A 27,242-nucleotide genomic window follows, 5' to 3' on the forward strand; every position below is an offset into this window, starting at 1 on the left:
TCCATCTCTATAACTCAAGAGGAAATAGAGAGCTCCCAGCTATCTCAAGTTAGAATCCCCGTAAAAAGTCTTCTGGTCCAGCTCAGGTCACCCACTTGGTGCTGGAATGATCACTGAGGCCATGGGTATAGATTAACAAATTGAGCTTGCGTGGGCTAGGGGGCCCCCAATGTTTGTATAAAGAGTGTATACTAGTGGCAGTTCCCCCTAGAAAGACATGAATGGAATGGAGAAGGAGAAATTCCATGAAAAAGGGTAATGGAGAACAGGGTGCTAGCTTAACTGAAACAACTGCGTTACACTATGTTCTGTAAATATTTCTAGACAGTAGGGTTTTGGTTCCTCTTTAGAAAAGGAAGGTTTAGAGGCAAGAAAGTGGAGAAGTGAATGGTTATCTACCTTCTTTTTGACTTAGAGGCCTAGCTTCATCAGATTTACAAGATGTGGAACTAGAAGCACTTTTGATTCTACAGACAAGTCCCACTATTCTCATATAGTTACAGGATTTGGCTCATTTTTTCAGCATATAGATACTCCAGGAAAGCCTATTTGAATATCAACAATTGTATTTCAGATAAACCACATGAACCATTGTGTCACTCATAAGGTACCCCTTTCTAAAAATAATTCTCAATTGATGTCAAGAACTTGCATTTTAAAAATGCCACCAACTCTTATAATGCTCCGACAGGATTTAGTTCTTCATAAAAAGTCATATCACCCAAGGGATGCCAAGCTGCAGGTCAAAGAATATATGACTTTGAAGACTGAACTCTCAATTTTAAATTCCTCTTTAATTCATGTTAGGTTATACCATAATAAAAGAAAAGAGAGAGACTGCATATGTTGTCAAACTTAATGACAAAAGTTACATCGAATTGGCTAATTAAATAATAAGTGGATTCTGACTTATATTGAGGTGAATGTCAGAATTCATCAGTGTGAGTGTTATTTGACAGGGGTGATAAATCTCCTTCTCTAGGGTTGATACTTTTCAATACCCTGGTGCCTCCTTGGGCATTTCAAAGTAATACACTGAGAAGGCTGGATTAGCAGCAGCCTGATACCCTGACACCTTTAGGGTAGCCACTGTAATTAGCACAAATCTGGGATCTTTAAGTAGTTTAAGCAGGATTCATGCTAACTGAAAGGAGATAGAGGGTAATAGTATGAGATTATATGCAAAAAATGCTTAATATAGGAAGAGATGATACTAGGGTAGAAAAACAAAACTCTTATATTGAAAGAGTTCCTAAGAATAAGGAAAATTATTTTTAGGGTTTATAATTCAGTCAAAACCTCAAGGAAGTGACTTCAACTAGTTAGTGTAAACGTTTTGCAGTGAATCACAGATTTTGAACTTAAATGATGCAAGGAAGTGAATATACAGAGATATTTTATATTCATGGAGTTCTACTGATCTTTCCGTTAGTTATTCTTTTCCTCCCTCTATAACATTTTCCTTCTTCCATCACCTCTACATTTCTCCAGACCCTGCTGCCTGAATCTGTTGTAAAAGGTGATCAACCACACGATAAACCAGTAGAAAACATTAAAAAAAAAAAACATTATGAGTTCATTTATTATTAATGCAAAGATAAAGACATTCAAGATGAGAAGAAGCCATGCAGTACTATTAGTATTGGGACCCCTTCAATCATGTTGCCTTGGCCTCTATGAAGTTATAGGGAGAATCTAGTAAGTACTAGATTAAAGATTCCGAGGAAATTTACAGTCTTTGTGATAAGCAATGGAATCATGAGAAACACGATGTAGTCTGAAGCTCAGCTCTCAGGAATGGAATTTCATAAAACTTTGTATAGGCTAAGGATCCCTGGTGGCGCAACAATTAGATGCCTGGCTGTTAACAAAACTGTTGGTGGTTCGAACCGACCTAACTGCTCTGAGGGAAATAGACCTGGTGATCTGCTCTTGTAAAGATTACAGCGTAGGAAATCCCATGGGGCAGTCCTACTCTGTCACATGGGCCACTATGAATTGACATCAACTAGAGGGTACCTAACAACAACAACATCCCTTTCCCCATTAAAAGAGTTTTCACTTTGCCACCCAGTTTAGACTTGTCTTATCATTAGCAAGGATTAGAAGAGGGAGCCTGCAAGTGACAACTTCACTTCCAGTTTGGGTGTGTTTGTCTTTATGCAAACCCAATCCTTTAAGGGTGACCTCTGATAGTTCTAGCTGATCTATACTTAAAGTCTGAAGAACTGCCAGTATCTGGAGTCCAGGAAAACCACTCAGGACATATATGTTTTCCCCAACATTTAGCACCAATAAATAAGTGAACATCAAGAATAAATTGGTCTTCCATGGTATATATGTTGAATTACAATGAAATGTAGGTCATTACTCAAAATGCAGGGTGTTTAGAGAGTAGTACTAATTGTCATAAAAATTCATTATCCAAAGAGGAAAAGGACAAAGGGCTGAGTACATTATTTAGAGTAAAAGCAAGAAGAGAGTTTAGGCCAGAGTAGTAATGGGGGTGGGGAGGGGGTGGGTGTATTCATTAACCCACCGCAAGATCTTTGTCTATGGACCCAGGCACACAAGACTGTTCACCCCAATTCAATCTGCAGAGCTCTATTTTAAAGTTTTTCCAATAGCACTACCAATAGCTAAAGCTTGGATTTTTTTCTGCTTTGTTATCTAGTATTGGCTAAACTGTATCTACTGTATCTATGGGAATCACAAAAATATACATCAGTTTTCCCAAATTATTATGCAGCAATGTAGTGAAGCATAAAGCAAAAAAAAAAAAAAAAGAGATGTTCTTATCTATTTTGTCAGTAACAGTGGAAGCAGCCGTGGCAGTAACCAACATTTATGAACTACTTACTATACAAAGTTTGTGTTAGGCATGCGGGTGGGATGAGGAGTCTAGAAGCAGAGAAGCGTCCTCCCATTGCCAGACTAGACCCTGATGACTTGCTGGCTGCTCTGTAGCTAGTCCACAGAGGGTAGAGAAAATTAGATTACCACTACTCCTGGACTACCATTGCTTAAGGTATCCCTCTCACTGGCTGAACTCCAGTATTGTTAAAGAAAAATATCAACTCACTTAAGGAGTTTGAGCAACTATAGACAGAAAGAACAAGAAGAAAAACAGAACTGCTGGAAGAAACAAATGGAAGTTTAAACCGTAAGCAGAGCAGCCAAGTAGATTTCAGGGTGGCCTACTCACTTTATAACCAGCAAGTTGAAACTAGAGAAAAAACTAGAAAAAAGATCTCTAGGACATTTGGGGGAAAAAAAAAATCAGTAAATCCATTGAATGAAAGAGTGGTATCCATTAATACTGACAGTAGCCTTGAAGATCAAATGGAATTAATATTTAAAAACACAGAGCAGAAAAGCCAAGAGAAGAAAATGGAACAGATGGAAGACATTCAGTAATTAAATGTGTAATATAAGAAAATTAAGTAAAGCTAAAAAAAAAAAAGATGGACTTTTCATACTGAAAATTCAGCTTATAGGCAGAACTGAGAAGACACACATTTAGATAAATCAGTAAAATTCCCAACTCTAAAGCTAAAGAGAAAATCATAAGATTTCCAGAGAGAAATTAGGTAGATTGGAAGAAGAACCAAGCTGACATTAGACTTCTTAGCTATACAAGAACACTAGAAGTATTCCAGTGTATGGCAGGGAGAATAGAACTACACTCTGAGGATCCTATAAGACTAAGATTATAAGCTTAAGATATGGTTCATTTGACCAAGTAAAAGAAAAATATTTCCAAATGTGCAATGATTCAGAACGTATGTCTTCAGCATGTTCTATATGAGGAAACTATGCAGACTCTAAGCAATAAATTGAGTCTCTGTATGTGCAAAGTTTAACACGCTAGCTGCTAATCCAAAAATTTGTGGTTCTATTCTACCCAGAGGTGCTGTGGATAAAGCCCTGGTGATCTACTTCTGAAGAAACTAGCCATTGAAAATCCTATGGGACACAGTTCTTCTCTGATACAAGTGGGGTTGCCACGAGTTGAACTGACGCTATGGCAACGAATTTCCCAATATATATACAGGTAGTCCCTGCTTTATGACGCATTCGAGTCATGATGCACCACACTTATGACCGTTGCTTTTTTTTTTTTTTTAATGAGGAAGAGGAAGAAAAGTAGTAAAAAAAATTTTACACTGAAAGGATTAACTGAAGTTTTTCTAAACTAAATCAGAGTTTCAGTTGCTTGAAAACATGGACCCAAACACTGATCATTTTGGCAAAATCGATAGGCAGATTCAGGAAGCAGTGACATGTTACCCTAAAATATATGAAGAAAAATGAAAAGGACTGTACAGTCACTAATTCCAGTCACTAATTTTCTGACTGGAAAAACCATCCCCATTCCTAGGGATAATCCAGATGATCCAGAACCTTCCACAAGTGGAGTTATTACCGCAACTGACAAAATGTTAACATCATCTAACTCTTCTTCATCATTGGAGTAAATTTTTATGATTTGCGTATTAAAATATGTCTGTAAGTTCATATGTAATGCTTCCAGCACCCAAAAACAAACATAAGATTTATAAAGATGTTAATAATAAAAGGCAATAATAATGAGAACTAAAAAAAATTCGATTTATGACAGAGCTGTTGGAACGGAACCCTGTCATAAGTTGGGAACTACCTGTATTGCACATGCACACAAATCATACATATATAGCTATTTATTTAGTGAAATCAGAAGCTAATAAAAAATTATATTTTTTTCTAAAAATTGCAAAAATAGAACCCCTTGTGAAAATTAAAACAATTTAGGTGTATGTAAATTAAAATGTGAAAATTTCCTTTCTACCTCTTCCCCTCCCCCCATGTGTCTGTCAGTTTGTCATACCGTGGGGCTTGCGTGTTGCTGTGATGCTGGAACGTATGCCACCAATATTCAGATACTAGCAGGGTCGCCCATGGAGGACAGGTTTCAGCTGAGCTTCCAGACTAAGACAGACTAGGAAGAAGGACCCGATGGCCTACTTCTGAAAAGAATTAGCCAGTGAAAACTTTATGGATAGCAGCAGAACATTGTCTGATACAGTGCTGGAAGATGAGCCCCCCAGGTTGGAAGGCACTCAAAAGATGAATGGGGAAGAGCTGCCTCCTTAAAGTAGAGTCAACCTTAATGATGTGGATGGAGTAAGGCTTTCGGGACCTTCATCTGCTGATGTGGCAACACTCAAAATGAGAAAAAACAGCTGCAAACATCCATTAATAATCGGAACGTGAAATGCATGAAGTATGAAACTAGGAAAACTGGAAATCATCAAAAATGAAATGGAATGCATAAACATAGATATCTTAGGCATTAGTGAACTGAAATAGACTGGTATTGGCCATTTTGAGTCAGACAATCATACAGTCTACTATGCTGGGAATGACAACTCAGAGAGGAATGGTGTTGCATTCATCGCCAAAAAGAATGTTTCAAGCTCTATCCTGAAGTACAATGCTGTCAGTGATAGGATAATATCCATACGCCTACAAGGAAGACCAGTTAATACAACTATTATTCAAATTTATGCACCAACCACTAGGGCCAAAGATGAAGAAATAGAAGATTTTTATCAGCTGCTACAGTCTGAAATTGATCGAACATGCACTCAAGATGCATTGATAATTACTGGCGATTGGAATGGGAAAGTTGGAAACAAAGAAGAAGGATCAGTAGTTCGAAAATACGGCCTTGGTGATAGAAACAATGCCGGAGATCGAATGATAGAATTTTGCAAGACCGACGACTTCTTCATTGCAAATACCTTCTTTCACCAACATAAACGGTGACTATACACATGGACCTCGCCGGATGGAATGCACAGAAATCAAATTGACTACATCTGTGGAAAGAGATGATGGAAAAGCTCAATATCATCAGTCAGAACAAGGCCAGGGGGCGACTGTGGAACCGATCATCAATTGCTCATATGCAAGGTCAAGCTGAAACTGAAGAAAATCAGAGTAAGTCCATGAGAGCCAAAATATGACCTTGAGGATATCCCACCTGAATTTAGAGACCATCTCAAGAACAGATTTGATGCATTGAACACTAATGACAGAAGACCAGAGAAGTTGTGGAATGACATCCAGGACATCATCCATGAAGAAAGCAAGAGATCATTGAAAAGACAGAAAAGAAAGAAAAGACCAAGAGGGATGTCAGAGGAGACTCTGAAACTTGCTCTTGAGTGTTGAGCAGCCAAAGCAAAAGGAAGAATTGATGAAGTTAAAGAACTGAACAGAACATTTCAAAGGGCCTCTCGAGAAGACAAAGTAAAGTATTATAATGACATGTGCAAAGAGCTGGAGATGGAAAACCAAAAGGGAAGAACATGCTCGGTGTTTCTCAAGCTGAAAGAACTGAAGAAAAAATTCAAGCTTCGAGTTGCAATAGTGAAGAATTCCATGGGGAAAATAATAAATGATGCAGGAAGCATCAAAAGAAGATGGAAGGAATACACAGAGTCATTATACCAAAAAGAATTAGTCGATATTCAACCATTTCAAGAGGCGGCATATGATCAGGAACTGATAGTACCAAAGGAAGAAGTCCAAGCTGCTCTGAAGGCATTGGTGAAAAACAAGGCTCCAGAAATTGATGGAATATCAATTGAGATGTTTCAACGGACAGATGCAGCGCTGGAGGTGCTCACTCGTCTATGCCAAGAAATCTGGAAGACAGCTTCCTGGCCAACTGACAGAAAGAGATCCATATTTATGTGTATTCCCAAGGAAGGTGATCCAACCGAATGTGGAAATTATAGAACAATATCATTAATATCACACGCAAGCAAAATTTTGCTGAAGATCATTCAAAAACGGCTACAGCAGTATATCGACGGGGAACTGCCAGAAATTCAGGCTGGATGTGGAACCAGGGATATCACTACTGATGTCAGATGGATCCTGGCTGAAAGCAGAGAATACCAGAAGGATGTTTACCTGTGTTTTATTGACTATGCAAAGGCATTTGACTGTGTGGATCATAACAAACTATGGATAACACTGCGAAGAATGGGAATTCCAGAACACTTAATTGTGCTCATGAGGAACCTTTACATAGATCAAGAGGCAGTTATTCAGACAGAACAAGGGGATACTACTGATTGGTTTAAAGTCAGGAAAGGTGTGTGTCAGGGTTGTATCCTTTCACCATATTTATTTAATCCGTATGCTGAACAAATAATCCGAGAAGCTGCACTGTAGGAAGAAGAACAGGGCATCAGGATTGGAGGAAGACTCATTAACAACCTGCATTATGCAGATGACACAACCTTGCTTGCTGAAAGTGAAGAGGACTTGAAGGACTTACTAATGAAGATCAAAGACCACAGCCTTCACTATGGATTACACTTCAGTATAAAGAAAACAAAAATCCTCACAACTGGACTAATGAGCAGCATCATGACAAGCGGAGAAAAGGTTGAAATTGTCAAGGATTTCATTTTACTTGGATCCACAATCAACAGCAACGGAAGCAGTAGTCAAGAAATCAAAAGACACACTGCTCTGGGCAAATCTGCTGCAAAAGACCTCTTCAGAGTGTTGAACAGCAAAGATGTCACCCTGAAGACTAAGGTGCGCCTGACCCAAGCCATGATCTTTTCAACTGCATCATATGCATGTGAAAGCTGAACAATGAATAAGGAAGACCGAAGAACAGTTGATGCCTTTGAGTTGTGGTGTTGGCAAAGAATGTTGAATATACCATGGACTGCCAAAAGCACAAAAATATCTGTCTTGGAAGAAGTGCGGCCAGAATACTCCTTAGAGGCAAGGATGGCGAGACTGCGTCTTACATACGTCCGACATGTTGTCAGGAGGGATGAGTCCCCGGAGAAGGACATCATGCTTGGCAGAGTACAGGGTCAACGGAAAAGAGGAAGACCCTCAAGAAGGTGGATTGACACAGTGGCTGCAACAATGAGCTCAAGCATAACAACGATTGTAGGGATGGCGCAGGACCGGGCAGTGTTTCGTTCTGTTGTGCATAGGGTCGCTATGAGTCGGAACCGACTCCACAGCACCTAAGAACAACAACAACAACCTCTTCCCCATGTCATTATTAAGATATGGCAATTTGTTATCCATTCCTCCAGAACTTTTTCTACACACACATGCTGATAAGTGATAGCAAACACACACGTTTGTTTTCCTTTAAACAAAATAGTATCATATTCTTTGCTGATGGTATTTAACTTGCACACCTTCCCCTCCAATATAACAGAATATCTTAGAGAAGCTTTGACTGCATTCCAATACATGCATCTACCTTATTCAGTAAGGGTTGTTTCATAAAATGGATGTGCTGTAACTCAATTATTTTCATATTTCTGAACACTTGGGTTGTCTTCAACTTCTGCTGTCACAAATATTGCTGTTAAGAACGTTCTGTCTCAAAGAACTATTAATGCCCTCCAACCAAAGGCCATTAGAAAGTAAGCTGGGCTTATTGTTTGTTGCAAAAAGGGAAACTGCACACCATGGGGAATCTATATGGATCTCAGTAAAGAGTGTTAAAAACCAAAACCAAATCCGTTGCCATCGAGTCAGTTCCCACTCATAGTGACTCTTTAGGCCAAGGTAGAGCTTCCCTATAGGGTTTCCAAGACTGTAATCTGTACGGTAGCAGACTGCCACATCTTTCTCCTGTGGAGCCGGTGGTGAGTTTGAACTACCAAACTTTTATAGCTGTTTGGCTGTTGGTTAGCATCTGAACACCTAACCACTGTGCCACCCTGTTAGAGGGGACTTATTATAGAATTTAGGTTTTGGTTAGTTAATTTTGGGTAAGGCTCAAAGAAGCAGTCTTCTGTTTTGTTTTGCTTTGGTCTCACTTCACATTCACAAGGGGACCTTGTTAGGTATTGGCGTTCTGTAAGATTGTTTATGTTCGACAGGAGAACACCTCAGCCTAGGTGTTGAGTGCCAGATGAACAACTAACAACATGAAGAAATATCTGTAAGTGTCAGGCCAATTCCTGCTTTTCATGGGCAGCTTTTCTCTTTCTCAGACTCAATCCTTCGGAAGCGTGCATACACATGTCAGGAGCAAGCAGTATGTGTATTTTAAATTTTAAAGACATTCTCAAAAGGCTGTGCCAATATATATCCACCAACAAGGGTGGAGTGATGAAAGAGATGGGAAGGCCCAGTGGGAACTATTATCTAATGAATAACTTCGCTCAGAGCTGATTCATACAGTCGTGATGGTTTAGTTTGTTATCTTTATGAAGGGAACGTAAGAAAGAGGAAAACAGGAGAGAGTTTTTATTACTTAGAAACTTAATAAAAGCTTTTTATCTCTTTTCTTTGGACTTGGGTCATTATATCACTAAAACATGCAAAACAAGAGGAAAGCCTTCTGATTTTTTCATGTCTTTGTCCTTTATTTTCTACAAAATGGGGAAGAAAATATTTTCTTGTTAACAATCCTTTAGAAACATCTCATTCTAGTCAAGTGGAGCCTCTGTCTTCCATCACTCACCTCCACCTCACCCCCAGGATAGAGACCTGTTGCTTTTGTGTTTGGCAGTTGGTAGTTTATCACTTACCAGTTTTTACTTGATGGTTTCTTGCTTGATATTTGACAGAGACCAATCAAGCAAGAGGCAAGGGGTGCTTCTGGCGGAGAACAATGTCTGGAAAAAGACAGAGAGCATGAAAATGGCATTGCAGAGTAGCACAGAGAGATGTCACAGGCCCATTAACAGTCCATAAATGTGAATTTAGCTCAATTAATTTCTCAAGTTGTACATTTTTTGGTACAGAAATTTAACATATTTGCTTGCTCTGTTTTAAGGGGTACCTGAATTCCCACAGCACTAGATCATCAATCAAAAGAAAAAAGTATTTTATTAAATGTGATTTGGATGATTATCTGATCTTTTGAAAAATGTCATTTTCTGTAGGAGTAGGGAGATCTTGGTTTATTTGAGAGTCATCCAAGCCACGCTTTTAACAATAAAAGCAGGGATTATTGTGCTCAATTCTTTAGTGTGCCAACAACTTTTCTTCTTCTTCTTCTTTTTTTTTTATTTTTCAACAGATTAATAGGCCTCATATCACTGCAGTTGTAGCAATGCAATCAGCACACTCAAGGACTTCTGAACGTTTAAAAATTAATTCTTCCCGCTCTTAATTATCACCTGTCTCCTCTTTACCTGGTCATTTGTCTTCTGTCTCTCCATGATGGTAATAAAGACCCTCAAAAATAAAGATACATTGAGGACCAGGCTTGTTATATTTAAAATGCACTCCTAAAATTATGCCAAATGATTCTCAAGGCCCGCCTTACCCTGGGCGTATCTAACCTATTTGTTTTAGAAAACCTAGATCAGGGAAGTCTTCTTTCTCCATTCATGGTCCTAATTAAAGAATTAGTACTTTTCTCAATTTGTTCTGGTTCCAAAACTCTTCATTGTAAGAAACAGAAATGTGTCAAAGGTGTTTTTTTTTTCTTTTTTTAGACAAAGTCCTTTTTTCTATTTTTAACTTAAAATAATTTTAGGTAATAACTAGATAGTATGTATATTGGTTCTCAACCCTTTGGTGTTTTTTTTGTTTGTTTCAAAATTCCAATAATTAAGATTCATCATTAATCTTGTGAGGCGCTAACAAAAAGAGTCTTTCATCTATAGCTATGGTTTGGGGAAACGATCTGTTGACCACTTACAAAGTGAGGTGACAGGATTCCTTCTTTGATGAATGTGATGATTAAAAGTGATGCTACCATGTATAACAGTTCTTATTTAGGGCACTGAGAAGTATTCTTCTTTAATCTCTAATAGAAATATTACAAAATAGAAAGTATATGTAATTTCCCCAGATACAGTGCGTGACTTTTTGCAGAATATGTCATGCTTCTCCTCCCTCCCATTGTTATAGTTTGTGTAGATAATCTTCTGTGAGGAAAGGACAGGAACTTGTGGTACACTATTCTAAACTTAATGAAAGCTTTTCAAGCCAAGTGTAGAGAATATTTTTCCATGATAAATGGCTCCACAGCCAGATTTTCTAAGCTTCCTGGCACAGTATTTAACCTTATTTGCTATTAATTTCAACATCTAACCTCTATTGCTATATTTAAGGCAATCTCTTTGATTCACACTTTATTTATTCTCACCTTTAATTTTTCACCTTTTTCCTAATTAGATTATTTTCAATTATAAAAACAAAACAAGAGAGCCATAAGATACGTTAGTAAAAAGGGGGTGGTGGCTGGCATTGGGAGATCTGGGTGGCTGGAACCAGCTCTAGTTCTAGAAAGCTGGTTTGGAAGCACATCTAAGGATGAGTCAGTCCCTAGGCTTTGGATCACATCTTTTCTCTGCACTTCTACACAATTTTTCACTCTCTACCAATTGGGTTCATTTGCTTAAAAAATTCAGTGCTCTCTCACAACTTTGCAAGGTCTCTGATCTAACTCAGTACCTTTTCATGGTTTGTCCCTGCTGCCAAGTACCTTAATTTATGTTATTTTATCTTCTCAAAAGTGAGGAACTGATTGCACTTGCTTATCATTTCACTAAAGGACATGTCATAAGTTGTTGGCAATACTAAGAATTAGTGGCCCTTCAGCCTCATGCCTACTCCTGGTCAACATGGTTGTGCTTAGAATAAAGCAAGTCATTTGATGACAGAACTAGGTTAAGACCTTTATGTTCTTCTTGTTGTTGTTGTCAGGTGCCATTGAGTTTATTCCACTCCTAGTGACCCTATGTACAACAGAATGAAACACTGCCTGGTCCTGTGCCATCCTCACAATTGTTGCTCTGCTTGAGCCACTGTGTCAATCCATTTCATTGAGGGTCTTCCTCTTTTTGCTGTCCCTCTCCGTTCCAAACATGATGTCCTTCTCTAGTGACTGGTCCCTCCTGATAACATGTCCAAAATATGTGAGATGAAGTCTCGCCATCCTTACTTCTAAGGAACATTCTGGCCATACATCTTCCAAGATAGATTTATTTGTTCTTCTGGCAGTTCATGGTATATTCAATATTCTTTGCCAACACCATAATTCAAAGATGTCAATTCTTCTTCAGTCTTCCTTATTCATTGTCCAGCTTTGCATAAATATGAGGTAATTGAAAACACCATGGCTTGGATCAGGTGCACCTTAGTCCTCAAAGTGACATCTTTGCTTTTTAACACTTTAAAGAGGTCTTTTGCAGCAGATTTGCCCAATGCAATGTGTCTTTTGATTTCTTGACTGCTGCTTCTGTGGGCATTAATTATGGATCCAAGTAAAATCAAATCCTTGACAACTTCAGTCTTTTCTCTGTTTATCGTGATGTTGCTCATTGGTCCAGTTGTGAGGATTTTTGTTTTCTTTATGTTGAGGTGTAATCCATACTGAAAGCTGTGGTCTTTGATCTTCATCAATAAGTGCTTCAAGTCCTCTTCACTTTCAGCAAGCAAGGTAGTATCATCTGCATAACACAGGTTGTTAATGAGTCTTCCTCCAATCCTGATGCTGCATCCTTCTTCATACAGTTCAGCTTCTCGGATTATTTTCTCAGCATACAGATTGAATAAGTATAGTGAAATGATACAGCTCTGACATACACCTTTCCTAACTTTAAACCACACAGTATACCATTGTTCTGTTCGAATGACTGCCTGTTTGTGCAGGTTTCACATGAGCACAATTAAGTGTTTTGGAATTCCCATTCTTTGCAATGTTGTCCATAGTTTGTTATTATCCACACAGTCAAAGGTCTTTGCATAGTCAATAAAACACAGGTAAACACCTTTTTGATATTCTCTGCTTCCTCCCAGGATCCATCTGACATCAGTAATGACATCCCTCATTCCATGTCCCCTTCTGAATCTGGCCTGAGCAGTCCTTGTACGATAAACACATTTTGATGGGTAGAAAGGAAAACTGTTTGAGCACACTAGTGATGTTAATACTGCTGCCCACACACACTTTCTTCTGGGTGAATTAACCCACCACAGCCATTGTTGACAATGATCTACCAGACAGTGCTGCATTACAAGTGTTCAAACCAATCCACTGCCATTGCTGAGGTGACCAGAGAGTGTGGGCACAAACAGAGAGAGAGACACAGAGAGAGAAGAAAGATACAAAGTGAGAGGAAGAGAGAGAAAGAAATTTAGCTCTGATTAACTATCCAGAATTTTGTGATTTGAAATTATTGAGTCAATCTATTTTAATTTGTGCGTACAGGTAGGTTTATGGTTTTGCACTGTAATTTTTTCTATTCCTTGGGGGATATGAAGGTCTTGGATAGCAGTTGCAAACAGTAGTGTGCCAGGCATTGGGTTGGTGCTGAGGATGCCACCACGAGCAAGGCAGATGTTGTTCCTGCCTTTACAGAACTTTTAGTATAGTGGAGAAAACAGACAAACTAGGTTATCAAACAAATCAGTAAAATAACCAATTGTGATTAATGCTATGAAAAATATAGATCACTGATATAATGAAGGAAAAGTCATACTTTAGATAAGGGGTGAGGAAAGGCCTCTCTAAGGAGGATGCATTTAAACAGAGATGGGAAAGATGAATAGCAGTCATTGTGAAGAACAGGAAAGGGCTTTCCCAGACAAGAAAATGGAGTGTGCAGAGCCTTTCCCTGGAAAAGAGTTCAGCCTGTTGAAAAACTGATTTAAGGCCCATATAGCAGAAGCAATGATGGAAGGTCAGAATGGCAGAGATTGAAGAATTAGGCAGAACCAGATCTGGCAGGTCTTCATTACTATGGCAAAGGCAGGGATTGTCATGAGGCACAAGTGGAAGATACTGACAATATATAGCCAGAGAAGTGATGTGAGGTCTAGGAGATAACATTTCGAAGTATGATCTTGGGAGCCGGCTGTGAGTTGAGATGCAGGTTGCAAAAAATTATTACCTACAAAGCAGGTGGCTATGAGTCAAAATTGACTCAACGGCACACAACAATAAGAAGCAAGTCCCTGGGTGGCACAAATGGTTTGCGTGTGACTGCAAATTGAAAGGTTGGCAGTTTGAACCCACCCAGAGGCACCTTGGAAGAAACATCAGGCGATCTGCTCCCAAAAGGTCACAGTCTTTTCTGAAAACTCTGTGGAGTACAGTTCTATTCTCCAACACTTGGGATCACCATGAGTCAGAATTGGCTCCATGATAACTTTTTTTTTTTTTTTTAAACAGGTACAGAGGGTCTCTGGATGGTGCAAATGGTTGGTGATCGGCTGCTGCTAACTAAAATGTTGGAAGTTTGAGTCTACCTAGAGGCTTCTCAGAAGAAAGATCTGGCTAACTACTGCCAAAAAATCAGCTGCTGAAAACTTATGAAGCACAGTTCTACTCTGATGCATATGGTATTACCATGAGTTGGAATTGACTTGAGGCCAACTGGGTAGGTAAGAAGGTAAACTATCCCCCATCCTCTCCCCCCCTCCCCGAAAATAAAAAATCATTGCTGGATCTTTCTTCCATGGTGCTGCTGGGTTGGTTTGAACTGCTAACCTTTTAGATTAATAGTAGATCATAAACCGCTTGCATCACCCAAGGTAAGCAGGCATATGTGGTTATTTCTCAAAGTCATCATTGGTATTGGTACAATGCAATGTAACAAAAAGTACATAGTCCTAGTGGAGGTTTTCATTTTTATGGATGATAATGCCAATGAGAAAAGAGAAATCAAGTTATTCATCAACGACCATACAGAGAGCCAGGAGGAAGTAAATATAGAACTGTGGCAACATTCCTCTCTTAGAAAATAGGTAAGGAAATATTTAATTAAAGGATACACAATTTTTTCCCCCTAAGGGCAATATGTTCAAGATCTCCAGACAGATTAATAGGATCTGAATGACCATAAGGTCATTTTTGCTTGGGGTGGAACTATGTTGTTGTTAGGTGCCACTGAATTGGTTCCAACTCATAGCGATCCTATGCACAACAGAATGAAACCCTGCCTGATGCTACGCCATCTTTATAATTGTTATGCTTGAGCTCTTTGTTGCAACCACTGTGTCAATCCACCTCCTTGAGAGTCTTCCTCTTTTCCGCTGACCCTGTACTTTGCCAAGCATGATGTCCTTCTCCAGGGAGTGATCCCTGCTGACAAGGTGTCCAAAATATGTAAGACGCAGCCTCGTCATCCTTGCCTCTAAGGAGCATTCTGGCCACACTTCTTCCAAGGCAGATTTTTTTCGTTCTTTTGGCAGTCCATGGCATATTCAATATCTTTGCCAACACCACAATTCAAAGTCTTTAATTCTTCTTCGGTTTTCCTTATTTATTGTCCAGCTTCCACATGCATATGAGGTGATTGGAAAGACCATGGCTTGGGTCCAACTTAGTCTTCAAGGTGACATCTTTGTTCTTCAACACTTTAAAGAGGTCCTTTGCAACAGATTTACCCAATGCAATGCCTCATTTTGTTTCTCGACTGCTGCTTCCATGGCTGTTGATTGTGGATCCAAGTAAAACGAAATCCTCGACAACTTCCACCTTTTCTCCATTTATCATGATGTTGCTCATTGGTCCAGTTGTGAGGATTTTTGTTTCCTTCATATTGAGGTGTAATCCATAGTGAAGGCTGTGGTCTTTGATCTTCATTAGTAAGTCCTTCAAGTCCTCTTCACTTTCAGCAAGCAAGGTTGTGTCATCTGCATAATGCAGGTTGTTAATGAGTCTTCCTCCAATCCTGATGCCCCGTTCTTCTTCCTATAGTGCAGCTTCTTGGATTATTTTTTCAGCATACAGATTAAATAAGTATGGTGAAAAGATACAACCCTGACACACACCTTTCCTGACTTTAAACCAATCAGTAGTATCCCCTTGTTCTGTGTGAACAACTAACTGCCTCTTGATCTATGTAAAGTTTCCTCATGAGCACAATTAAGTGTTCTGAAATTCCCATTCTTCGCAGTGTTATCCATAGTTTGTTATGATCCACACAGTCGAATGCCTTTGCATAGTCAATAAAACACAGGTAAACATCCTTCTGGTATTCTCTGCTTTCAGCCAGGATCCATCTGTCATCAGTAATCACATCCCTGGTTCCACGTCCTCTTCTGAAACCTGCCTGAATTTCTGGCAGTTCCCTGTCGATATACTGCTGTAGCCGTTTTTGAATGATCTTCAGTAGAATTTTGCTTGTGTGTGATATTAATGATATTGTTCTATAATTTCCACATTCGGTTGGATCACCTCCCTTGGGAATACACATAAATATGGATCTCTTTCTGTCAGTTGGCCAGGAAGCTGTCTTCCAGATTTCTTGTCATAGACGAATGAGCATCTCTAGAGCTGCATCCGTTTGTTGAAACATCTCAATTGATATTCCATCAATTCCTGGAGCCTTGATTTTCACCAATGCCTTCAGAGCAGCTTGGACTTCTTCCTTTAGTACCATCGGTTCCTCATCATATGCTACCTCTTGTAATGGTTGAACATTGACTAATTCTTTTTGGTATAATGACTCTGTGTATTCCTTCCATCTTCTTTTGATGCTTCCTGCATTGTTTAATATTTTCCCCATAGACTCTTTCACTATTGCAACTCTAGGTTTGAAGTTTTTCTTCAGTTCTTTCAGCTTGAGAACAGTCTAGCGTGTTCTTCCCTTTTGGTTTTCTATCTCCAGCTCTTTGCACATGTCATTATAATACTTTGTCTTCTCGAGAGGCCCTTTGAAATCTTCTGTTCAGTTCTTTGACTTCATCAATTCTTCCTTTTGCTTTACTTGCTTGACGCTCAAGAGCAGATTTCAGAGTCTCCTCTGACATCCTTTATGGTCTTTTCTTCTCAGTGACCTCTTGCTTTCTTCATGTATAATGTCCTTGATGTCATTCCACGAGTCGTCTTGTCTTTAATCACTAGCGTTCAATGCATCAAATCTACTCTTGAGATGGTCTCTAAATTCAGGTGGGGTATACTTAAGGTCATATTTTGGCTCTCATGGACTTGCTCTGATTTTTTTCAGTTTCAGCTTGAACTTCCGTATGAGCAATTGATAGTCTGTTCCGCAGTTGCCCCTTGGCCTCGTTCTGACTGATGATATTGAGCTTTTCCATTGTCTCTTTCCACAGATGTAGTCAATTTGATTCCTGTGTGTTGGGGTGGGACTATAATAGAGTTAAATCTCTACTGTAATTTTTGCTGTTTAACTTCTTTTTCTGGAGGTATGTTTGGTGTTAGGACTAACTTTAGAATTCCTTTCATTGATTGGAGTATTCCTCCAGCTCTATCAAATGGTAGAAAACTCACCCAATAGCAGAGGCTCTCTTCTTTGTCGACTTTCTCCAGAATGGCTGTAGGTCTCAGTATTCACTGGTGTTAAGAGTTTATAAGCAGTTAGTTATTTTAAAAGGGTTAAAAATGTGTTCAACAATCATCAGAGCAAGGTATTTCTTCTTTATATGTTAAAAAATTCTAAAGAAATTGGCTTTACTAAATAAGAGGGGGAGAGCTTTAAGTGGTGTGGTCTGACACTAATTTGTATCAGAGTCTAGAAGAACACATTTTTAATGTCTTGTGGTAGTACATTTATCTCTTGGTGACAGAAGGAATAATTGCTTTAGAAAGCATATCAGTGACTGTTTAAAAATTTAACACTTTATTTCCTCACACCTAAGCTAACAAAATGGAAAGGGGGAAACATTATGAAGAATACAATCCAGGTGGAATAGTTAGGAAGCACTGGTTATCAGCAGAAACATACATTGTTCGTTTTCAAGGAAAGGTAAAAAAAACAAGAAGAGTAATGAAAATCTATGTATATAAAAAAAAACCTCATTCAAACTTGTTGTCATTGAGTCGATTCCAACTCATAGTGACTCTATAGGACAGAATAGAATTGCCCCATAGGGTTTCCAAGGAGTGTCTGGTGGATTCAAACTGCCAACCTTTTGGATAGCAGACAATAGCTCTTAACCATCTGCCACCAGGGTGCCAATGTATGTATAGGTATATTCTGAAGACTCTAACAAAATTGGGAGAAATGTTAATAGTACATGGTAATAGTGCCCAGAAATAATATATAACAATGTATGTATAGGTACATACATGCTAAGTAACATACACCAATGTATGTATAGCAGCAACAAAAACAAAAGCCTGTTGCCGTACAGTCGATTCCAACTCATAGAGACCATATAGGACAAAGTAAAACTGTCCCATAGAGTTTCCAAGGAGTGGCTGGTGAAATCGAATTGCCAACCTTTTATGTATACATTATTTCTGTATTCTATTACCATGTATTATCAACGTTTCTCCCTATTTTGTAATAATGTCTGGAATATGGTTTTCAAATTAAAACATTTTTTTTTTTAACTACAGTGATTTTGTTCAAAGATGAACTGTGTCTGATAAGTTGTTAATGAGGCTTTCCTATCCTGTGTTCTCAAATTTGAGAGCTTTAGTGGCTTCTTTTGCACTAACTCCCCTTTATTTATACCTTTGTATAAAGTCCGTTCAGCCTTCAGAGCATTGATTTCCCCTGAAAAGATCTGCTGATATTTATGTCTCCCCTGGTGTCATCAACTTTGTGAGGGTGGGATGGTGTCTTATTTGACCCCATCTCAAGGTGTAGTGTTTGGGTACAGGTAGAGAAACACCTCAAGGCAGGGCTATCACATACCTCATTATTTAAATTTGGTCACTTCTAAGAATGAAAAAGAGATGAATAATTATACTGGGATAGCAAGTATAAACTGTTCCATGCAAAGCAGGATGCATGATCACCCTTCAAAGAAGCCAGAGTGGAAACAGGTAAGGCATTACAGGAATCAGACCTTGAAAGGTTAGTTGAATGTTCCTGAAATTTGACAGGCATAGAGTGAACCAGGAAAATATCTTTTTAATTACTCTCATTATAAAGCTGTGGTACCTTCAAAGTTAAGCATTAGATATGACTTATTTTATTGTCTTCCCAAAGTGAATCATCTTTAGAGAGTACATTTTTTTTTTTACACATGTCAATATGATACTGATGTTTCTTGACCTGTCTGCATTTTTTTTAAGTCTATTGTGCTTTGCACAATGTAGAAACATAGAATTTTGAATGTGTGATTTTGATTTCCTGAAAGGGGCCAGCCGTGCGTTGAAGAAGGGGCAATTTTCCAAATGAAAATTCATCTTGTGGCTGGCACACAGTAGGCACTCAATAAGTATTAGATGAATGAATCAATTAAAGAATGATGAATTTTAGTTCAGATCTTTCCTCTTGCACTATCTATCTGTGCCTAGTCAGTATTTTCACCCGATTCATGCTGTTTCTTCAATTTATCGAGGTCACTTTGAATTCTGATCTTTTCTTCTAGGTGTTAGCAGCCTTTTCTAACATGATGTCATCTGAAAAATACTACCTGTATGAAATGTGTGACTGAGTTAAGCTAGAAGTGTCATGTTGAACATTTTCTTAAACTAGAACGCAGCTGGAAATTATTACACAACCCAAAGCATACTTCATTTCAGTCTTATCAGGCCAGCCTTGTCCACATTTGACTGATTTTTCCCTTATCATCTACAACCTATCACTCAGCTTCTTCACTTAATAGAAAATACGATGCATGGCGAAGCCTCATGAAATTTAGAGGACAGAAAATGTAATAGGTAAGGGTGTTATAGAAATATCTGTTAAGCATATTTTATAAATTATACTGTAATGCATACCTGTGTACATGCCTCAACAGGCAACTCTTGACATAGAATGTGTAGAAACAATCTAATATAGATAGTCCCATAGGGCATATGAATTCTCTAATGCATTCACATGACCTCTTTCAAAACTTCTGGTAGAAAAATATCTCATTGCTTAGAGCTTAATTATCTTCAAATTCCATAAACAATACATTAATTTTTTTATATCAAGAGGAATTTTTTTAACATCAAGAAATAGTAACAATCTTTCACTAAGTTGAATTCAAAATATTTAGTCTTCTAAAATGTATGGAGCAAAACTTTTTTTTTTAATACAAACGTTAATAGTAAGAGATAAACCAACCAGTGATTTTATATCTATCATGATGGAAATAACTAAGATACATATCCATGTGATTTGAAATAAAACTGTTTTTACTTATTTTTATTTATTTCTTTTTTATAAATGCGGTGAGAGTCGCCTCACTTGAGTTTATATTTGTACACTTATGTCACATGGAAACTACTTAGCCATACTCAAAGATGAGTGGATTATACCTACATTTTGATCTTTCTCTTTCTTTTTCTAAAATTTAAAGACCTTGTGTTTTCTCCCTATTGTAGAAAAAAATACAATGCGTTGTTTGCTAACATATCAAATAATTAAGAATTTTTACTTTTGGACTACATGCTTTTTTCCTTTGGGGAAAATGTGACAATGATGGTAAAAGACAAATATTTCCTTAGAACAAGTGTATAAGAGAAATTCTTTTACTTACGTAATAAAGGAGAAAACATCCTTCTAATGATCAAGATCCCACTTCTAAACCATGTTTAAAATTCTGGTAGTGTGATGTGTTTTAATAGCTCAGAACTGCAGTCGCAACACTCCCTTTGATCCATAAGTGGCAGTATGTATTTGTATGAGGAGGTACAGTTGGCAGTGTGAATTCCCAGTGTTGATGATGGTCTGTATGTCACAGGCTTCGTTTCTAACAATGCTATATGCAAATTAGTTATAGCTTCATGCCAGGGTAGAACACATTCGCAGAGTAATTGCCAGCATTTTTCCTGGCCATTCTACACATGGAATAAAATTAATAACCATTTAGGGACCTATTCCTACAAACTAGCAGAATAAAAACGTTATGTTGTGCACATTATCCACATTATTATTTTTTTAACTATTAGAGATGCTCATTTTTTGTTACATATTTAAATTTACGTAAAGTTGGAATATTAATATACCTCCAATATTTAATCCACCGTCTACATTTTTTAAACACTTAGTGGTTTTATATAGTTTAGTGAGAATTATTTAAAAATAAAATAGATTCTGCTGCAAATTATTTTGAAAGTTTTTAAATGCTATGAATAAAATGTATGATGATTAGAAATTACTCTCAGTTTCTGTGGTAGTCCATGGAGAACAGATGTTTAATTTTTGGCTTCTTCTTAAAGTGTTTGATGTTTCTGAGCTTTTCTTTTGATTTCTAAGGACAATACATATGGGCCTAAGCACAAGTAATGGAAGGGATAATTGTTTCTGAAAGACGAGAGCTTAAAATTCTTAGGGAGGGAAATTCAGCCACCAGATTTTCAAAGTCTGTGCAGTGAATTAGGAACCTGGAAAATTTCTATTATAGCATCTGCGGGCTTTTGTCATTCCATTTAAATTTTCTCTCATTTTAAAAATGTAGTGATATAGACTCCTTTTCAGTTTCACATGTAAAAATGAAGCAACTGCTTTCCCTTATACACAAAATGATTTGTAAATGCATTCTTTGAATAAAACACATTAAATGCCATTTGCATATAGCACGTTAACACGTGTGAAAAATGGTTCACACCGTACATGACTTTAAAATGCCTGCTATACTTATAACAATTTAAAAGACAACAGAGCAATGAATTCCAGGTGCATTGGAGTTAATTCAGTGACAATATTTTCTTTGGAAACCCTGGTTTATTAATTTTTTAAAAAACCCTTCTTTGCCAATTGCAGTGCGAAGCTGCCAAGATTTTCAGAGCTGACCAGGAGGTGGAGAGCTCATGCAAATGAGCTCTCCTCTGCTGGCAGCCCACAATGACTGATTCAAAAGAACACTTTAACCCAGGAGATGAGTCTGAGCTGAATATTGCCAGCCAGAAACCACTCTAGAGTTCCATGTTCGGTGGAAGGTTGCCTTCCAAATAAAATATTACCTTCCAAAATGCTCTGGCTCTATTTCCAAAGAAGGAAGAGTTTATTTCCTCTTTTTTGGTGGAAATCCCCATACATGAAAAACCTTCCTATCTTTAAATTAAATTTCTAGGCACTGTCTCAATTTCCTCAACTTATGTAACACCCATTAACAGGAATATATGTGTACATCTCTATTCCCAGGCTGTCTGAATTATATATAGTTGAATTTCAGTGTTTAATAATATATTGAATCTGAAAGAAATTTTGAAAAAATGTATAATGTGTGCGAGCCTCCGAGTTTTATTAGGTTTCCTGGTGTGAACTGGCATATGATGTAATTTTCAAGAGTAGTATAACCGGGGTGTGCTGAATTGGTGAGGTGTAAGTCCAGCAGTATATTATAACATCGTCATTTTACCTCAGATTCTAGTTTGGTATACACTTCCGACTTTGGTAATTTACATAAACACGCATAGTCTATGAATTATGCATGAGCCTTATTTTAAATGCAGAGCTTTCAACTCTCACAGTGCACTAGTATACACACCCATTTGATTGGCTCTGCCCTGTTTTCATTACTGGCAATTTCTTGGAACACAAAAGAGGTTGAAAAGGCTGACAGGAATGGACAGTATTTTTTCTTGTGTATATGGGAAATATTTGTCCCCTTTTCAAGGCAATTGGTGTCGCAAAGTTTTGCCTGTGATTATTGTTCTTAGTAGTTATTTTTTCCGAGGGAGAACGCATTAAAATGTCTGAACCTATAAAACAGCGATCACAATCAGAGACTTTATTTATTTATTTTTAAAGCATGGGCAGGAATTGTTCTATATTTGTATAAATCTGAGCACACAGCTACAACAAGGAACAAACATTAGATTTTTTTTTTTTATCCCAATTACACTTGAAATAAGTGGGTAATCCTACAGCATTGATCAAACAGTTAGACATCCAGAAAACATAAAAGCATTAGCATTATAATCGTGTTTATTCAGGTAGAATTGGATATGCTGATTAATGCACACATATGATGAACCCTCTGTATTTAAGACATTATGTGATTACTCTGTTTCATATGAACTTATCTATATAAAATTATCCACCCAATGATATAAGAAAGGGGATAGAGACATTTTTATTAAAATGGCAGTAGGTTAAATAAAAATCAATACAGTGGCATGTAAACAGAACTTTAGCGAGAAAATATTTTATGTTTGTTCAGCAATCACCTTGTGTATTAAAATAATAATGCTATGCTCTAAGCAGAAACCCTGGTGGCATAGTGATTAAGCACTAACCAAAAGGTCAGCAGTTCGAATCCACCAGGTACTCCTTGGAAACTCTATGGGGCAGTTCTACTCTGTTCTATGGGGTCGCTATGAGTCAGAATCAGCTTGATGGCAACGAGTTTACGGGAGTTATGCTCTAAACAATGGTAGAAATTTCCTTTTTTAAAAAATTTATGTTTTATTCTCCTCTTTCATTTCTTTCTTCATTTTCTACTCACATATCTCTAGGATTTTGTTCCCTTTTTTCTTCTCTGTTCCCACCTCCCCCATTTTTGAATAAATTTTCTTTTACTCCCTATTTTAATACACTGGTGGGCATTATTTTTCTAAAGTATGTCTGATATTACCTTCCCTCTTATTAATTCCTCCTTATGGCTTCTTTCCTTTAATATCTAATTAAGCTTTTATGAGAGTTTCTTTCTCTTGATAAATTATGTGACAGAAAAATGGATATTTGATTTAAGTGAAAAAGGAGGAGTTTATGCAGCTAGATTTACTCTGGGGATTATTACGTTTGAGGACCATAAAATCTTGATTTCATTCTGTTGCAGGAAGTTACCAAGTTCTTCCTTTGTGGGTTTACATTAGAGAAGGACACGAGGAGATTAAAGACTAAAAGAAGCCTTTTGGGTAACTGTGCCATTGATTTTATGAATAGATTTAATGTAGTGAGCATCCATTCAGCAGAAAGACAGACTTAAATAATGAAAGAGGTGCGAAGCCAAACATTTAGGTTCACACTTAGTGACTGTAACTAAAGGAGCAGGCACCAAACTCAAAGTGCTGCACTCCACCTAAGCGAAGGTGAGGCAATATGCTCAAGTATTCACTCTGAGAAACAGAAATTCTACCTGGCAGCTCTTCCTCTGCTGATTTAGGGAAAAAGGAAGAAAAGTCACTGAAAACGTGTGCTTCTTATGGAGCAGGATAAGCAGAATTAGTTAACTATGTTACCTTGCTTCAGGGGTTTTAATCAACTTAAATTTAAAATTCAAACTATATTATGTATACATGTTTATATTTATCTGTCTGTCTATCTAATTACCTACCCACCCACCCAACCTCCTGCCCACCCACCCATCTGCCTACCAATCTATCTATCTATATCTGTCATCTGCTTACCTATCTATCTACTTACCTACCTACCTATGTATTTAATCTTGATTATATTTGGTAGAAAATTATACATTGCTATTTAAATAATACACCTGTGTTTCTTTATATCTGATTTGCAGTGATCTTGGTGAATGAATTTCAAGAGGGGCTCTTAACCAATAATTTAGCGGAAGAAATACACAGATGGTATTTGGTGGTCTGCTCTCAGCAGAATCTTCGTTATAGCGTCTGAACTCCCTAGAACTATGTAGGTTGAATAAAATGCTCACACCCAGACTGAAAGGAGCCATGTAAAAGAGAATTCTGTAAGCTGGAGGCAACTTTTCTACATTGGACTCCTCAGTCTTGCCTATAGTGGTTAATTCGCATACATCAGATCTTATGTCTCTGTCTAAAAAACATCTGAGAGTCCTTTAATTTGGGATTTCCTGAAAACAAAAAAGTTAGGTAAGAATGATTAAATCCGTATCAGGAAATGAAAACTGTCTGTAGCCTAAAATGTAGCAAACAAAGACATCAAATTTAAATATTTACACAGAGAAATTCTCATGAAGTTGAGATACTTGTAGTCTCTTTCTCTTCACCTCTACTTGGCCATCTCTCTTCAGGTCCATTTGAAGCTTAGCTGTGGAAAAATGGCCTTTGTATGGAGACCATGATTTCCCTCTCTTCTTTGGATACCAGCAGGCTGAAACTCTTAACTGAACTTAAAATTGAATCCAAAGTTCCATTTGGAACCATCTAATTTTCCCAGGCCTCTCATTCCTGCCATCTTAAAAGTCTTCTAGCAATGTTGTTAGGTGTTGTCGCGTCATCTCTGACTCATTGGAACCCTATGTGTAACCAAACAAAGCATTGCTCAGTTCTGTGCCATCTTTGCAATAGCCGGTATGTTTAAGCCCATTGTTGCAGTCACTGTGTGTCTTTCCATCTCATTGAGGGTCTTCCTCTTTTTTTCCTGGCCCTCTACTTTACCAAACATGATGTCCTTCTCCAGGGACTGGTCCGTCCTAATAATGTGTCCAAAGTACCTGAGATGAAGTCTCGCCATCCTTGCTTCTAAGAAGCATTCTGGTTGTATTTCTTCTAAGACAGATTTGTTTGTTCTTTTGGTAGTCCATGGTATATTCAATATTCTTTGCCAACGCCACAATTCGAATGTGTCGGTTGTTCTTCGGTCTTCCTTTTTCATTATTCACCTTTCCCATGCATTAGAGGTGACTGAAAATACCATGGCTTGGGTCAGGGGCACCTTAGTTATCAAAATGACATCTTTGGTTTTTAAGATTTTAAAGAAGTCCTTTGCAGCAGATTTGCCCAGTACAATACGTTGTTTGATTTTTCGGCTGCTGCTTCCATGGGCATTGATTGTTGATCCAAGTAGAGTGAAATCTTTGAAAGCTTCAATTTCTTCACCATTTATCATGATGTTGTTTATGAGCTCAGCCATGAGCATTTTTGTTTTCTTCAAGTTCAGGTGTAATCCATACTGAAAGCTATAGTCTTTTACCTTTATGAGTAAGTGCTTTAAGTCATCCTCATTTTCAGCAAGGGTTATGGATTAATTGTGCCCCCTCAAAATATGTGTTGTAATTCCTAACCCCTACATTTGTGGTTGTAATTGCATTTGGGAATAGGGTTTTCTTTATTATGTTAATGACGCCATATCAGTGTAGTATGTGTCTTAAGCCAATTACCTTTGAGATATAAACCAAACTGATTATACAGAAAGAAGCATGCAAAGATGGGTGAAGACAGATGCTATGCCACGTGAAGATCACCAAGGAGCCAAGAAAATGAAGCTGAAGAGACAAGGACTTTTCCCCAGAGCTGACAGACAGAAATTCTTCCCTTAGAGTTGGTGCCCTGAATTTGGACTTCTAGATTCCTAACTGTGAGAAAATAAATTTCTGTTTGTTAAAGACACCCACTTTTGGTATTTCTGTTACAGCAGCACTGGATAACTAAGACAGCAAATAAGGTTATACCATCTGCTTACTACAGGTTGTTAATGAGTCTTCTTCCAATCCTGATCCTTTGTTCTTCTTCATATAGTCTAGCTTCTCAGATTATTTGCTTAGCATACAGGTTGAATAAGTAAGGTGAAAGAATACAACCCTGCCACACACCTTTTATAATTTTAATCCTTGTAGCATCCCATTAGGGAGCCCTGGTGGTGCAGTGTTTAAAGTGTTCGGCTGCTAACCAAAAATCTTGGTGGTTTGAACCCACCAGCTGCTATTAGGGAGAAAGTTGTGGCAGTCTGCTTCTGCAAAGATTTATAGCCTTGGCAACCCTATGGGGAGTTCTAATCTGTCTACAGTGTCACTATGAGTTGGAATCAATGCAACAGCAGTGGTTTTTTTTTTTTTTTTTTTTTTTTTTTTTTTTTTAGCATCACCTTGTTCTGTTTGAACAACTGCCTCTAGATACCTGTACAGGTTTCCTCTGAGCACAGTTAAGTGTTCTGGAATTTCCATTCTTTGAAATGTTATCCTCAATTCATTATGATCCACACACACGAATGCTTTTGTGTAGTCAATAAAACACAGGTAAACATCTTTCTGGTATTCTCTGGTTTTGGTCAAGAACCATCTGACATCAGCAATGATAACCTTGTTCCGCATCCTCTTCTTGAATCTGCTTGAACGTCTGGCAGTTCCTCGCTGATGTACCACTCAGCTGTTTTTGAATTTATCTTCAAGCAAAATTTTGCTAGCAAGTGATATTACTGATATTGTTTGATAATTTCCACATTCCAGTTGATTTTCTTTCTTTGAAATGGGCACTAATAAGGATCTCTTTTAGTTGGTTGGCCAAGCAGCTGTTTTCCAATTTTTTGGCATAGGTGAGTGAATGCTTCCAGCATTGAGCTCATTTGTTGAAAGATCTCGACTGGTATTCTGTCTATCCCTGGGGCATTGTTTTTTTCCCAATGCCTTTAGTGCAGCTTGAACATTTTTCTTCAGCACCAGTGGTTGTTGATCATATGTTACCTCCTGAAATGGTTGAAAGTCGACTGATTCTTTTTGGTACA

This window comes from Elephas maximus, chromosome 2 (genome assembly GCF_024166365.1).
Source record: "Elephas maximus indicus isolate mEleMax1 chromosome 2, mEleMax1 primary haplotype, whole genome shotgun sequence".
NCBI lineage: Eukaryota > Metazoa > Chordata > Mammalia > Proboscidea > Elephantidae > Elephas > Elephas maximus.